The sequence below is a fragment of the Thermobia domestica genome, chromosome 6 (genome assembly GCF_964235325.1).
Source record: "Thermobia domestica chromosome 6, izTheDome1.hap1.1, whole genome shotgun sequence".
In the NCBI taxonomy this organism is placed as follows: domain Eukaryota; kingdom Metazoa; phylum Arthropoda; class Insecta; order Zygentoma; family Lepismatidae; genus Thermobia; species Thermobia domestica.
Window position 1 is genome coordinate 87,767,274 of NC_137459.1, and position 14,602 is coordinate 87,781,875.

At 35.8% G+C, this 14,602-nt stretch overlaps 1 protein-coding gene across 1 annotated transcript in view; it reads right to left on the reverse strand.

The window, feature by feature from the left end:
- LOC145688090 (uncharacterized) overlaps positions 1-8,543 on the reverse strand; it is a 122,475-nt gene extending 113,932 nt beyond the window's left edge. Inside the window, exon 1 of the mRNA XM_081761823.1 lies at positions 8,428-8,543. The gene's annotated coding sequence lies outside the window, so the exon portion shown is untranslated. The remainder of the gene's footprint in view (positions 1-8,427) is intronic.
- Between the last annotated feature and the right edge of the window lie 6,059 nt (positions 8,544-14,602).

Consider the following 14,602-nt stretch of genomic DNA (forward strand, 5'->3'; position numbering starts at 1 on the left):
ACATTGTTCATCATGAACTCAAGTGTCCTGGAATCAAATTTTTGCACGAGAGGTGAGCGCTCAACAACTAAGTCATGTTAAGCCCCCTTTCTACAGTGCTTTTATGACCAAGCGGCTAATGTACAGTCAGCGGCAAGTTTTTTTTTTCGTTTGGTAAAATTTAATTTGGGAATAACAATCATATATGGATGAAACACAACGGTGGTATGGCTGGAATGTATAGAACATTACATTCCTTTGAATTTTCTGAAAACTGTACTCAAACTGTCCTTTCATTTCGAAGTTTTACAAAACTAATTTCATCAAATGGAAAGCACTTTTGTCGCTGACAGTACATGCAGTTCCTGGTTTGAACTCGTTCCAGACCGAAAGCCTTAGATAAAAGTCAAACTCTACGCAGTGGTTTTTAACTTGTAAATCAGTGTCCTGAAAATTTTGAAGTTTGAAATTTATCGAGAGAAGACTTTTTTTACATAGTAAAAATTGCAATAGCACATTGTAAATTCCAAATGTGCTATTGCCGGATTCTTAACAGTACAGAAGTGTAGACACACAAAATTAGGGAGTATAGTTGGTTTATAATAAAATAGGAAGGTGTTAAAGTCCAAGCAATCAACAAATAACTCATAATCTAGAAGTCACAAACTGTATAGCTTTTGGACAAACCAAAAAGGCTAAACTCATTTTAAATGGTTTGTAACGACAATTATATATATTTTATTAGAATATAAGTATGCCAATGATATTACTTGTTCATTCTTTTCCCAGACAATATATTCACCCAAACGAAAAACTAACCGAAGCGTGTTTCTCCACAGAACGTAAACAAAAATATTGCTTTAATAATAAGTATGGGTTTTCGCGTTTGTGTTTTTTCCTTTATAATTACGGTTCGAAAGGGAAGTTATAAATTTTTCATACGTATACCTGATAATAGCAGAAGTGTCAATTTTACGTCCAGGAGGGGATAAGTTTAATTAAAAGTTCTTGAATGATATAGAATCATCTAATATTTTGGACTCTCGTTAACCATAAATCAAATTCAGTTTAATTTCGTAACTTCCTTTCACTACTCGTTCACATGCTTCCAGAGCCTTTGGTCTCTGGTTCGATCTCCAATGCAGGCATTTGACTTAGATAAGAACTTGAGTATTGTTTTCGATTCCACGTTAACCAATATGAATCTTCTCATGTAATTTAGATGTTAAAAATTGGAAATAAATTTCAATGAGTCAGTCTGCAGATCAAGAATTGACCTCAGTCTGCTGCTGCACTCCAAGCAATCATCTCGATAGATTTTCTGCAAGTCAATGACATGTTCTTATTCTACGAAACAATAAGCCGCATGTACCAAATTTGCGTCGTTATGTCAAACAGCTTTAAAAAGCATGGTTGACTGCTCAAAATTCCTTTTCTATTGCAGCTGTTGTGGGTTAAATTTTGGTGAGCACACATTGGTTAAGAAAAATAACCCTGCTAAATTTCATTTTACACCATCAAAAGATTCCGAACATGAAAAGGTCCGCCAAGTAGTGGCATTTCTATTATATACGAATGTGTCACTGGGAGGAAGATTTTTGCAGATCCTGCTCTCATCTTGCATCTTTTTCTACATCACGCCTCATTTAGCATTGCTGCTGAAAGGGACGCTACACCCCAACTCAACCAACCAAGCAATAAATAATAAAAAGTGTGATATCTCCCCGTTGCTTTCCATACCACAGTTTTATAATTGTAGCTTTCATTCTAAGCTTACAAAAAATTGATGTCAAATTGCACTACTATCAAGTAATTTCATTTATTCCAAAATGACTACACGGAGAACCATTTTATCCTAACATGACACTCTCCTCGACTGGTTACTCAATTTTAACGAATTTGGTGTGATGTCCCTCTTAACGATGATGCATAGTCTCTTTGCTCGGAGTAACACGGAATCACCTCACGCGAAGGAATGGAAGTATCTTTGTTAAGATGGTGTCGATAAAAAAAAATAACGCTAAATTTCTTACGCGAAAGTTTGTTTCAGAACAAAGAAATGTTATAAATGCGCAGGGATATGCACATATCAAACTGTTAAAACAAAATAAGTCCACCTTAATACAGACAATTGCAAGGAAAAGCGTGTCAGGTTTGTTGAACATAGCGTTGTAAGATTTTTGTTCATATTATTTAATATGTATTTCAGTAACAGCTCTATAGCGAGTTTTCCAAGCTGATTTATTGGCAAACGCCTGCTTTTGGTGCACAGAGTCCCGATTTTGATTCCCGGTAGGAGATTCTTGAAATTTCAACGCGTTACTATGGTTTGGATTCCATCTTAAACGTCTTAAATAGCCTATATGTTAAACGGGAGAGTAAACTTCAATCCTACCAACAAGCAATATAGTATAGTATGATGTATGATTAAGAAATGAGACTGGTACAAGGTGACCCGTGCCTCTTTACTTATGGTTACATTTTATTCCATACAAAAAGAGGAAAAAACTTAAACACCAAAGAAAACGAGCGCGTTTTTTCATAAAATTCGATTTATTTTCACCCCTTTAATCCCCCTAAAAAATTTTAAAAAATCCGCTTTTTGGCAAATCTTTCTGTGGGTTAGTTCCAGAAAGCTACAATCATGGTAAATTTCACCTTTCGACGCCAACCGGAAGTATGCTTTTATTTTACGTCAGTTCATGTAGTTATATATATATATATATATATATATATATATATATATATATATATATATATATATATATATATACAGTATATATACTAGCCTTTTGTTTGCTGGGGACTCCGCCCCCATATCCCTGCATTTGCTCGGCCTAGGGACTCGCATCCGCATTCGTATCAAGAGTGAATTTCGTGCATTTACTCTTAATATTTCCTGAATTTAGCCCAGCTAAGGGCTTCGCCCCTGACCCCGCATTTACTTGGTCTACGGTCTCACATCTCTTAAACCCACAATAGTACCAAATTTCAAATTCCTTTTCGTATTTCAACTATATAAAACATAAGATTTTGTATCCCAAGGAAACAACCATTTTAATAACATGGAAATTACTTAATACCCCCTTTAGACCCCTTAAAATATTTTTTTTAAATCACTTTTAGCAACGTTCACTTTTTTCTCGAAAGGCTACAATCATATCAAATTTCATCATTCTAATCCTGCCGGAAGTGCCTAAACATTTTGGGCTGTAGAAAATGTCTCATATAAATAACATGGGAAAAAATTTTCAATTCCCCATAAAGTCACTCTACAGTTGAATTTTGTTGTTGTTGTTGTTACTTACTTTGATAACGGTAATGAAATCGTAAAAGCACACCGAATTTCAAGTTTTTTATTCCAATTTCAAGTACTTAAGTATGAGATTATAGGTCCAATAAAGGCCCATTTAAATAACATGTAAAATTTCTTCATCCCCCATTTAGACTCCCCAAAAATTAAAAATATAATTTCGGCAATTTTCCTGTGGGTTAGTCCCGAAAGGCTACAATCATGTCAAGTTTAATCATTGTAGCCCTACAGGAAGTGCCCAATAATTTTAGAGTGTAAAAGTTGTCAAATATAAATAACATAAAGAAGATTTTCAGTTCTCCATAAAAACACTCTAAATATGGAAATTTTTATTTTTATTTACTTACCTAGATAACTCTAACGGAAACATACAAGCATACCGAATTTTAAGTTTTTATTCCAAGTACCTAAAATATGAGATTATAGGTCCAATTAAAGGGCCATTTAAATAACATGGAGAACTTTATCATCCACCCTTTGAACCCTCTAAAAATTAAAAATATTCACTTTCGGCAATTTTCCTGTGGGTTATTCCCGAAAGCCTACAATCATGCCAAGTTTCAACTTTCCACGTCCGACTGGAATACTCTTTCATTTTTTGTCAGTTCATGAAGTTTTACATATTATTAGGATCTGGGAAACATACCGGTACTTTCTAAGATGGGATGAATTCATTTAAGTGCATTCCCGTATTTGTTACTTTTTTTCAAATCTAACAAATTGAACTAATTGGGAAAATTGCAAGAAACTATTCGCTTTATTAACCAAAATTATATATATATATATATATATATATATATATATATATATATATATATATATATATATATATATATATATATATAATCTTAATAATATCTCGAATTCTAACAATACGCCAAAAGTGGAACTTGGCTTATGTAATGAATTGGCAAAATTTGAGCAAAATAAGTTAATATTTTTTTTTTGTACAACAAGGGGCGTAAAGTTTGAAAAAAAAAGTTAAGAAATAAGCATAATGTAATATTTTCAACGAACATAAAAAGTTCGTTACTGAATTCTCTATGTCTGTGTCTGTCTGTCTGTTTGTCTGTCCGTCTGCCTGTTATTTGCGTTTTTTTTTTAATTTTGAACCTGTCGATAGAGCACCAAAAACTATCAGAGAAAGTGACTAAATTTTTCGCGTCACTCTTACCGTTCCCGAGATATTAGCCAGAAAATGGCCGACTTCCAGAGATTTAAGGTGCCATATCACGGGAACCGTAAATCATAGAGAATTCATATTGGTGTCGATAAATATCTAAAAGGATGGTAAATATTTTGGTACCAAATAGTAACTGCTGGCCACTGTCCAACTGGCCACTGGTTTGGATTGACTAACACCAATATCATCTCTCTATGATTTACCGTTTCCGTGATATTGGCCAAAAGATAGTTCAGACTTCGGGAGATTTAAGGAGCCAAATCTCGGGAACAGTAAGTCACACAGAGATCATATTGATGTTGATCAACACCTAAGAGGATGGTGAACATTTTGGTAACAAATAGCAACCGGTGGCCACTTATTAACTGTCTACTGGCCAACTGGCCACCGTCCCCCATATATTGGCCAAAAAAGTTCGAATTTCTAGACATTTAAGCAGCCATATCTCAAGAACTGTAAGTTATAAAGAGATGATATTTTGCTAATTTTTTCGAGAAAGAGAAGGTCCGGATAAAAATGTTTACTTTAGTCAGTTGATAACTTCTACTGCTGCATTGTGCTCAAAGGTTTGACAATAACCGTATAATGCAGTTAGGGGATGCTCAATAACTCTAGCGTAAAAGCTTCAAGGAAATGATCGGAGAAAAGAGCTAGCAAACCTAGTTCTAAGACTTAGAACTAAACTCAGATCTAACTGACTAGACTGCAAACTGAAATGAAGTCTCAAAAAACAGAAAATTACAGACAATGGTGGAATATAAAATAGGAATATCAAAGGGAATAGTTATGCGGGAGGATCTGCAGCACGATACCCTTCAATATGAATTGATACGTTTGGATGCTTTTGGGGTTATTGGTCTTACTCGTGGATGTGTAGACGTATGTAACTCTGGAATACTGAATAGATCATCCCAATGTTCCCAAATATCGCTCCGGGAGACTAATGGAAGGAGAAAGAGATAAACAGGGAAAGAAATAGAGAGAAAGCGAGACAGCAAGATAGAGAGAGATCTATGTAGGGTAAAAACAAAGAACTGTTTGCAGATTTAAACTTCTACTAACTGCACGAGTGTCTGACGGCCAGAGCCACTCAAGTCTCCAAATCCACAACCTGGACCCAGAGCATCACAAGGAGTCAATTCATAGAAACGTATTGTGCTTCAGATTCTTCCTAAAATTAAGTTTGTCAACTTATTTCCCGAATCATTCCCTTGGAGTTATTAAGCTGCAAAGCTGAAATTCTCAACCGCCTAATACGATTATTCAGCGTAAGCAATTACTGATGGTTTTATTAAGACTTGAATTTCTTGTGTTGATAAGTTTTTTTTTTTTTACAAATCTTACATATCTTGGCAAATCTTATTAGCAAAAGTTCCCTCCTTCGCACGGGGAAAATAAGGTGTAATCAATTCTACTAAGTAAATGTATATTTCAGCGTTTTATTTTATTTTTTTTTAAATGAAAATGAAATCTTTCAGTTTAACGTATCAGGTCTACCTGTTAGGTTAAGGGAGACGGATGATTAGGTCAAGTGAATGTTGATGGAAGAATTGGTGGAATGAGACTGTGGGAGGAAACTGGAGTACCCCAAGAAAACCATGGACCCTATGTTGTCCAGCACAAATTTACCTGGCCCGGGATCAAACCAGAGTCCTCACGCACCAGAGATAAGCGCTCTACCACTGAGCCACCGTGCTATTCTCACTTATTATTATTATTATTATTATTATTATTATTATTATTATTATTATTATTATTATTATTTATTATTATTATTATTATTATTATTATTATTATTATTATTATTATTATTATTATTATTTGACCTAGATTAGTAAACCACTCTCATTTCTTTTCTTATAGACATTTTTCATTTCCTTGTATATCAAATATACATTAAAAACACTGAAACACTGTTTAATTATTTTAAATGACATGTTACTACAATAATTGCAACCTCCATTTCCCCTCATACGTCGAATTTCCTAAAGTCCTCCCTCAGTGGTACCCTTTACGTTACAAATTCTACGTTCTCTTCAAATTTCAGGTTTTTAACTTAAGCAGTTTAACTTTTGCGTTGATCAGTCCGTCAGATGTATGTATGCATGTAACCGGGGGCGGATTCAAGGGGGGCTATAGGGGCTATAGGGACTATAGCCCCCTTGATGCTCAGGTATATACTAAATAAAATGGGCTTCAATCCTGGTTTACACTGGTTAAAGCTGAAACTATGGTTTAGCCCCTCCCTTGATCACATCCTGGATCCGCCACTGCATCAAACCCCATATAATCTACAAAAGCTATCGCAAAACAGACTAACAAACATAATAATGCACCTCAAGTAGATTTGCTTGTTTCCGCCTGTTTTAATAATGTGTAAATCATCGCCGACTTTTGTTAAGTACGTATTGAAAACTATGCCAAATCATATCTCAATGACACAGAAGATATATCGCAACATTATAAAGTGTAGTTCATAATGGCAGTATAGACTTAGTGCTAGAACGAACAATAAAATGTTAATTTAATAATAATATATTCATGTTGCATCTATTTAGTTCCCATTTCGGAATGCATCATGTGTTCAGCAGTCAGCAAAAGGAGAACAAGAAACAAATTCTAATATATTTTATATTATTGAGGACGATTGTTGATTTAAAGATGTCAAATCCAAGTGAGAAAGCAATGCATACCTGCATTTGTGTTTCAATTTCGTATTAAATATTTGAGTTTTACGCCGTAAGGTGTAATGAAGTGCTCCTCTTAAACACTCTATAATTCTGGACGTCCGCGAGGAGAGAGAGGAGAAGAAGAGTGTGGCCCCTACCTGGAATTCAACCGAATCTATAATTGAGTTAAGTTTCCAGGCACTAGCAACGTTTTCTAAGTTTAATTGTCTAATACATATATTGTTTATTTACTTTTCAAACTTATGTTGTAATAACGTCTCTTATATGAGACTAGGTGCTCAGCAAAACACGAAAAGAATATGTCTTTTATTGTAACTATGCTATGAACACGAGGATGGTATCATACAAATCAGGTTTTGGGCGACTTCGTTTCCGTCCGCTTCCTCCTCTTATCCCGAGCTCAACCTTATTTTCCAAAAGACCATAAAAAGATTTTAAGAGAATAAAATTAACATAAAGAAAAACAAAGGATTACAATGCCCACTCCGGCGAAAAAAAAAATGTGGACGTCCATCTTTATAATTATACTATTATTATATTAATTAATCTCAATATGTTTTTTTTTTTCTACAACATAATATTCTGATTTCCAAACAATAATGACACCTTCTCACCTACCATTTGCAGTCCTTCTAAGCTGAGGAATACAAGGAATGTTTATTACCTGTGGATTTACAAGCATTCTACAGACGTTACCATAATGAGAGTCAATCTGCAAGAAATGCACACACAAAAAAGGATATATACATTTAAATATAAGAAAAATATCATGCAACTAGGAATTGCTTCTCTGTGATGTAAATTAATGTTAATAAAAGCTATTATAAGCAAATAAAGTCAAAGCTACAGCCATGGAGTCATTGGAGAAATGAAGAGAAGTCCAAAGTTAACCATGCTTATGTCTTAAAGTACTGTAAAATCAAAGAAAATCCTCATTCAAATTAAAAGCGTGTCTTTCTTTCATAAATAGCTTTTAGTCTATCCACTGGATGAGTTCTATCACCTTTGGCGCACGAGACTAGATGTCGATTTCCAGTGGAAAACAACAAGCAGTACAAACCAAACATTAAAGCTGATTTTATACAGCCTCAATGCTTAAAATGGAAATTAAACTTCGGAAAGTCGATTAATCAAATCTTCAAATATCTTAATTAATTATTATTTAAAAAAAAAAATGCGTGGTTCTTCTTTCCATTTCCTTTGCAATTTTTGAGATGCTGGAGCAAGAAAATATGACTCACGTGATGGATGTTATTACTTACCTAACAGATATTCCAGTACCGATGTATATACCAATCAGATGTAGAAGTAAATTTCGTTGTCAAGCTGCAATCCAAAGACCATATAAAAGAAGCTTCAACTGTAACCACACTGAAGAGTGAAAAAAAAAAAAAAAAAAACTCGCGCTTTGGGTGGTAGAAACACTTAGTGCAGAGCAACGTGCAAGGACGTCTGCTGAACAGCACAACACCAACTATAATGACAAGCGTCTGGACGCAGATGATGACCTCACCACTGAAGAAACAAGTGGCAATCACTTATGCGCAATGTGCTGTTGATTTGAGCAAAGATGTGTCATCCATACAATTCACATGCAAAAGTCCACAAATTTATTATTTTCCAAGTACATTAAATTATAAATTTAAATTTAATGCAAAAGATGAATAAACTACAATATAATAAATTTTGCTGGAGAATACTATTTTTTATATGCATATATTGAATTATTATGTTAACTCTAATGCCTATAATCAATGGTGGACTGCCCCGCCGGACAACCAGGCAAATGCTCAGTGCTCTCTCCTCTTTATGATGCCCCCATAACCATATTTAATTACGAAGATAAAATAAATAAATATCCCTGAAATACATATTTGCATTGTTTGTCTGCGACAACGTATAAAATAATGCAATTAATAAAATAATACATGAAATAATTTGCGTAAGTTGTAAATCTTTGTTCCAGCGTGTCGACAGACAGCGGGTTTTAAGTTATGTCTCTACCTATTATTGTCTATTGGTGGAAAGAATAACCTCAAGAAGATTGGCTGTTTAAACGTTACATTTACTTAAGGCGTGTACTTTGTGGTCTTTGGTTTATATATATAAATAACTTATCTCCAATACATCTTCATGGCCAAGTGGCTAACGCTCGTGCTTTCTGTATTCATGGTTTCTTGTTTGATTTCCGGTAATATAGTTTCGCATATAAACTTGATTAGTGATTTTGATCGCGCTTTAAACAGTAGGTCTCGTCTTTTAGTGTTTCAGTGCTGAAAAAAGGGACATCAATTAAACGAACTAATGTGTTTATGTCCGAAGCATTATATTTCAAATACATTTTCTAAAGTATAATTCTTGAAAAAAATGAAATAAAATCTTTAAGTTTAACGTCCCACGGTTATGCCGGTTAGGCTAAAGGTGACGGTGATAATGAAAAATGAGTGTAATGAAGAAAGTGGGAGGAAACGGGAGAACCCCGAGAAAACCCACGAGCACGGTGTTTGTGCACCACAAAGTCCACACGGCGCGAACTGGGATCGAACCCGGGACCCCAGGCACCGGAGGTGAACGCTCTACCACTGAGCCACCGTGCCCCCCGTATAATTCTTGAGTAACATCATCATCTACAGTGTTATAATTGGAAACTGACATTTCAAAAATCGAAATTGGCCCAGCTAATTGAGAAATGAACTTGGATTATCACGCTCACGAGATGCATTACTGACAGTTGTTATTTGGAAATTTTAAGAAACAATGTGCATCCTTTGCTCTAGATGTTTTTTTTTTCAGCAAATGACGCAAAGGATATAGCCGGATAAGGGAGTGAAAAGTAACCTTGCACTTATTGTTCTTATATTTATGCCAAAGGTATCTCATATCCAAAGTCAACTGTGGCCAGAAAATGAACTTCAAATTCCTTCCAATTTCGAAGTTATCTTGAAAATTCGAAAATCATGTTTTCTTTTCATATCTCAGAAACGACATGAACTACGATGGTGAAACAAAATATGAATGTACCAAATTACTTCCAAGATATGAACATTTTTATATATATATTTTCAACAATAACTTCGAAAGGAATTGAAGATGATTTTCTGGCTGAAGTTATATTTGTATATGAGGCACCTTTGGTATAAATATCACAGCAATCCATATAAAGGCGCTTTTTACCCACTTATAAAGTTATACCCTTTCCAAGACAACACTGCGCCAATTCACACTGCTGGAGCTGTTGAGGAGTGTTTTTTGAATATCGATTTTGATTTGATTTGATTTCAGTTTAGTGTTCCATTCAACAGCGAGGCTATATGCGACATGTAGGCCTACCTATAGCGTAACGTGGGATCAGAACCACATTAGCTCCCGTCGAGAATCGTATCTGAGTCTTCCACGCTAAAGGCGCGTGTGCTAACCGCTTAGCCACGAGGAAGCTCTTCCTCAACATAGGAATCAACTTATCTGGCCCGTTCAGTCCTCGGACTTTACCATTATTGAACACCTGGGGCGAATTCTAGTGAATTTAAACCAGACATCCTTCTCTATCTTTGATGATGGAAATGAGTACTCCACCGCTAAGGAATTGTAGAATATTTATCTGAAAACAAAACATACTTGGCTTATATGCCTTGATTCTACGACGAATCAGAACTACTCTGCATTCTAACAGTGTTTCCACCCTGCTGCATTAATTAAGAATGCTGGGTTTTCTTCAGGTGTTTACATTATTTTGATAACCACTAGTATATATTTACAAACAATACGCTTCAGATGAAAATGAAGGGAACAAGAAACTAAACTCTTCTCGCTCTTCTAATTTCTCATAATACTGTGATATTGTTAGGATTATAACTATGGTCAACGCATCATTAGAATTGTCAAATGCATGCCACCATAAATCGCAAGAACTTACGTATAATCTACAGGTATTGGAATAAAATGAAATGAAATCTTTGAGTTTTACGTCCCATGCTTATGCCAGCTAGGCTAAAGGAGACGATGATGATGAGATATGAATGCAATGGTTGAATGAATAAAGTGAGAGGAAACGGAACAACCCCGAGAAAACCCACGAACACTGTGTTTATCCACCACCAAGCCCATATGTCTCCAGCTGGGATTGAACCAGGGACTCTATGCACCAGAGGTGAATGTTCTACCACTAAGCCACGGTGCCCCCTCTACAGGTATTCGACTCATTACCGAAACTGACATGTAGTTAATAAGTTTTTATCTCCAATGAAGTCATGGCAACAAAATTTGAAAACAATTGATAACATTATTTGGAGTTTAAAGTCTCCGTTTAACATCGAAGCTATATGTGATGTTGACCTATAGCTTAAGGAGGGAACCACTTGAGATCCCACTAGGAATTAAAGTGGGGTATCTCGCACCGAAGGTAGGTATGCTAACCATATAGACAAGAGGAGCTCAAAATTTGAACAGGACAAACCAGGGAAGAAAGGGAGATTGTATATCGAATTGGAAGATGATTTATACACCAATCGAAACCACTAATAACGCCTATTACGAAACTGTAATAAGAATTTTCCGGATGCATATACTGTGCTAGTTATATGAATATGCAGAGTGCACTGAGAAAAATCCGTTCTCCGGACAGATATACGGATTGTACAAATATACGGAATCCTCTTGCTGACTTCAGAAATCAGTACGGAGCATACGTTGTCCATATGCTACATAGGCACTGCCCTTAGATGTTGCATCATGCCGTTGCAGGATGTCCAACATCTAACACTCTTCCGTATATCACATGCAGATACTTATGTTACATTCCTCAGCTATATGTTATATACGTCCATTTGTATGTGAGATCCTGTCTGCCTGTATTATTTCATATGGAAAGTAGGTATAGATGAAACTCTTATGCGGAAAGTATTATAAAATATGCGTTTTCAGTTATACGTCTGTTGTACGTTAAGTCCAAAAACTACAGGAATTACGAATGTAACCTACCTTTTTAAGTACGCCACCTACATTTTTTTCTCAGTGTGCCCAGAAAATACTTTTCCACCCCTAGAATCGCAAACGATGAAATAGATGTCAGAACTGCAAAACATGTGTTTGATAATTTTAAAAGTACAACGTATCAAAGCAAAATGTGTTGTCCCAGGGCCACCTGCAGGGTCCCAGGCGGGGCCCAACTCAAAAAATGCAAATGGTAAGGGGGTCAAGTAGCATATTGCTGAAAACCTGTTGGGAAATGAAAGAAAACGAAATAGGTGTCGACTCTATAAAATTACCCTGTACAAAATGTATGGCGGTCAAAATGTCAGCAAAAACACCATTGTAAAGTCAATGACCACCCCCTTATATCTGAAACGGTGAGGCAGATGTCAAAACAGGAAAACATATGTGTCATCATTTCAAAAGTACAATGATTGAAAGCAAAAATATTTGTCCTAGGGTCCTCCACAGGCTCCCAGACGGGGTCGTACTCAAAATTTTCAAATGGCAAGAGAGGTCACGTATCATATCGTTGGAAAGCTGTACGGAAATGAAAGAAGACGGAACAAGCTTCGATTCCATAAAATTACCCTATGCAAAATGGCGGCCGGTCAAAATTGTATCCTCATTTCGATTCTCCGAGCGCATTCGCTTTCCATTTTGCAATGCGCACTTGTTGTTATTGTGAGACATTTGCACGTATTCGCTGTTTCTGGTGAGAGATTTTTTTGTTTGAACCATTTTATATTTGATAAACCAGACAACGAGCATAAGTACCACCATGTGTCCCTACTACGTAGGTGCTCCGAGGCTCCAGCACCCACACAAATAATCTTATGGGTGCACCACACTCACAAGATTTATAGTTTGAAAGAAACAAAAAAATCTCACTTACCATTATCAAAAATAAAAGCAATTAAAACATTCAGATGGAAGTTAAAATTTCTAATTTCTAATACATAATTGTTTACTCCAAATGTGTTTATAGAAAGGCAACCAAGCAACACGGTCCCCCTTTCCTTGTCTATCTCTGGCGTAGTGAAAAGCAGTCCTACAATAATAATAATAAAGAAAGGAACTGTACAGTGAATAGAATCGAGCACAGCCCCTTATGACAGTGTTCATATAATATTTTAACTAAAAGGAAATCAATCAAAAAATATCGAGAATCCCCTGAAAACAAATAACACCACCCGCCATTGATATGCATCCACATAAATTTTGGAAAGTCAGCGCCGTTGAGTGCCACAATTCTGCACTATATGTTAACCAGTCAGTTCAATACTCAAAGATGTCAAATGTTATTTCTTTTGTTTTCTTTATTTGTTAATTTTCTTTTATTTTATTATATGTATTTATTTAAACATTACTGGGTCCGAAGAGCAGAATTTCACAGTAGGAGCATTTCCTTTCTTTGGAGGACAAGAATTAAAGTGAAAACAAACTAAAACCCGACTACAGAAAGAAGAATTAAAAAGCAAGATGTTAGCACAGTGTTATCGTAGAGCGTCCAGTTTTGTTTCATCTACTGTACTTCCATTTAATAACAGCTTTCCAACGATATGCTAGTTGACCCCTTACCATTTGCATTTTTTGAGTTGGACCCCTCCTGAGACCCTGCAGGTGACCCTGGGACAACACTTTTTGCTTTAATACTTTGTTCTTTGAAAATGATCAAACACGTGTCTTCCTGTTTTGGCATCTGTCTCACCGTTTGCGATTCTAGGGGTGGAAAAATATTTTGGACACCCTGTATATCCATATAACTCGCACAGTAGATGCATTCGGAAAATTTTTATTACAGTTTCGTAATAGGCGTCTTTAGTGCTTTCAATTGGCGTATAAACCATCTTCCACTTCGATATATAATCTCCCTCTTTTCCCTTGTAAGTTAGTTGTGTGAGATATGAAATGTGTGTAATATTTCTCTTAATTGGTCCAACATGAAGTAGCGGTATGCCAGCCAACTTGTATCCTCTCTGATTCGCTTCGGCAGATCTCATTTTGTTTTCGTTTTTAGGCTGAGAATGTCTAGATAATACAGCTGTTGTTAGTGAGTGTAATGTAGGTAAGCATGCACATAGAATGGCGAAAAAATGTATCAGTATACCCTGGAGAAGCGAATGTTTGTTTGTACGTGTTAAAAGCAATTCCTGAAGAGTTTTGGAGGTAGACATCCACGTAAGTTTTGCGCTAGAACCTTCTCAAATAATCTGGAAACCAAGGAGACTTTGCAGGACAACCATGCAAGAGATCGTTCAAAAGTATCTTATGCCAACTTGCACCGGAGTCAGCATGAGAAGAAGCATTTCATTGTCCTGGAAAAAGGATGCAAAGTTTTAAGTCTGTTGTATTTCTGTGGTCCACGAATCACTAAGACAGCCTAAAACGTTAATGAAGTCGTATACTGTTTTGAGCACGCTTTCAGAAAAAAAAAACAGGGCACTCCGGATCGATTATAAGGTGGAT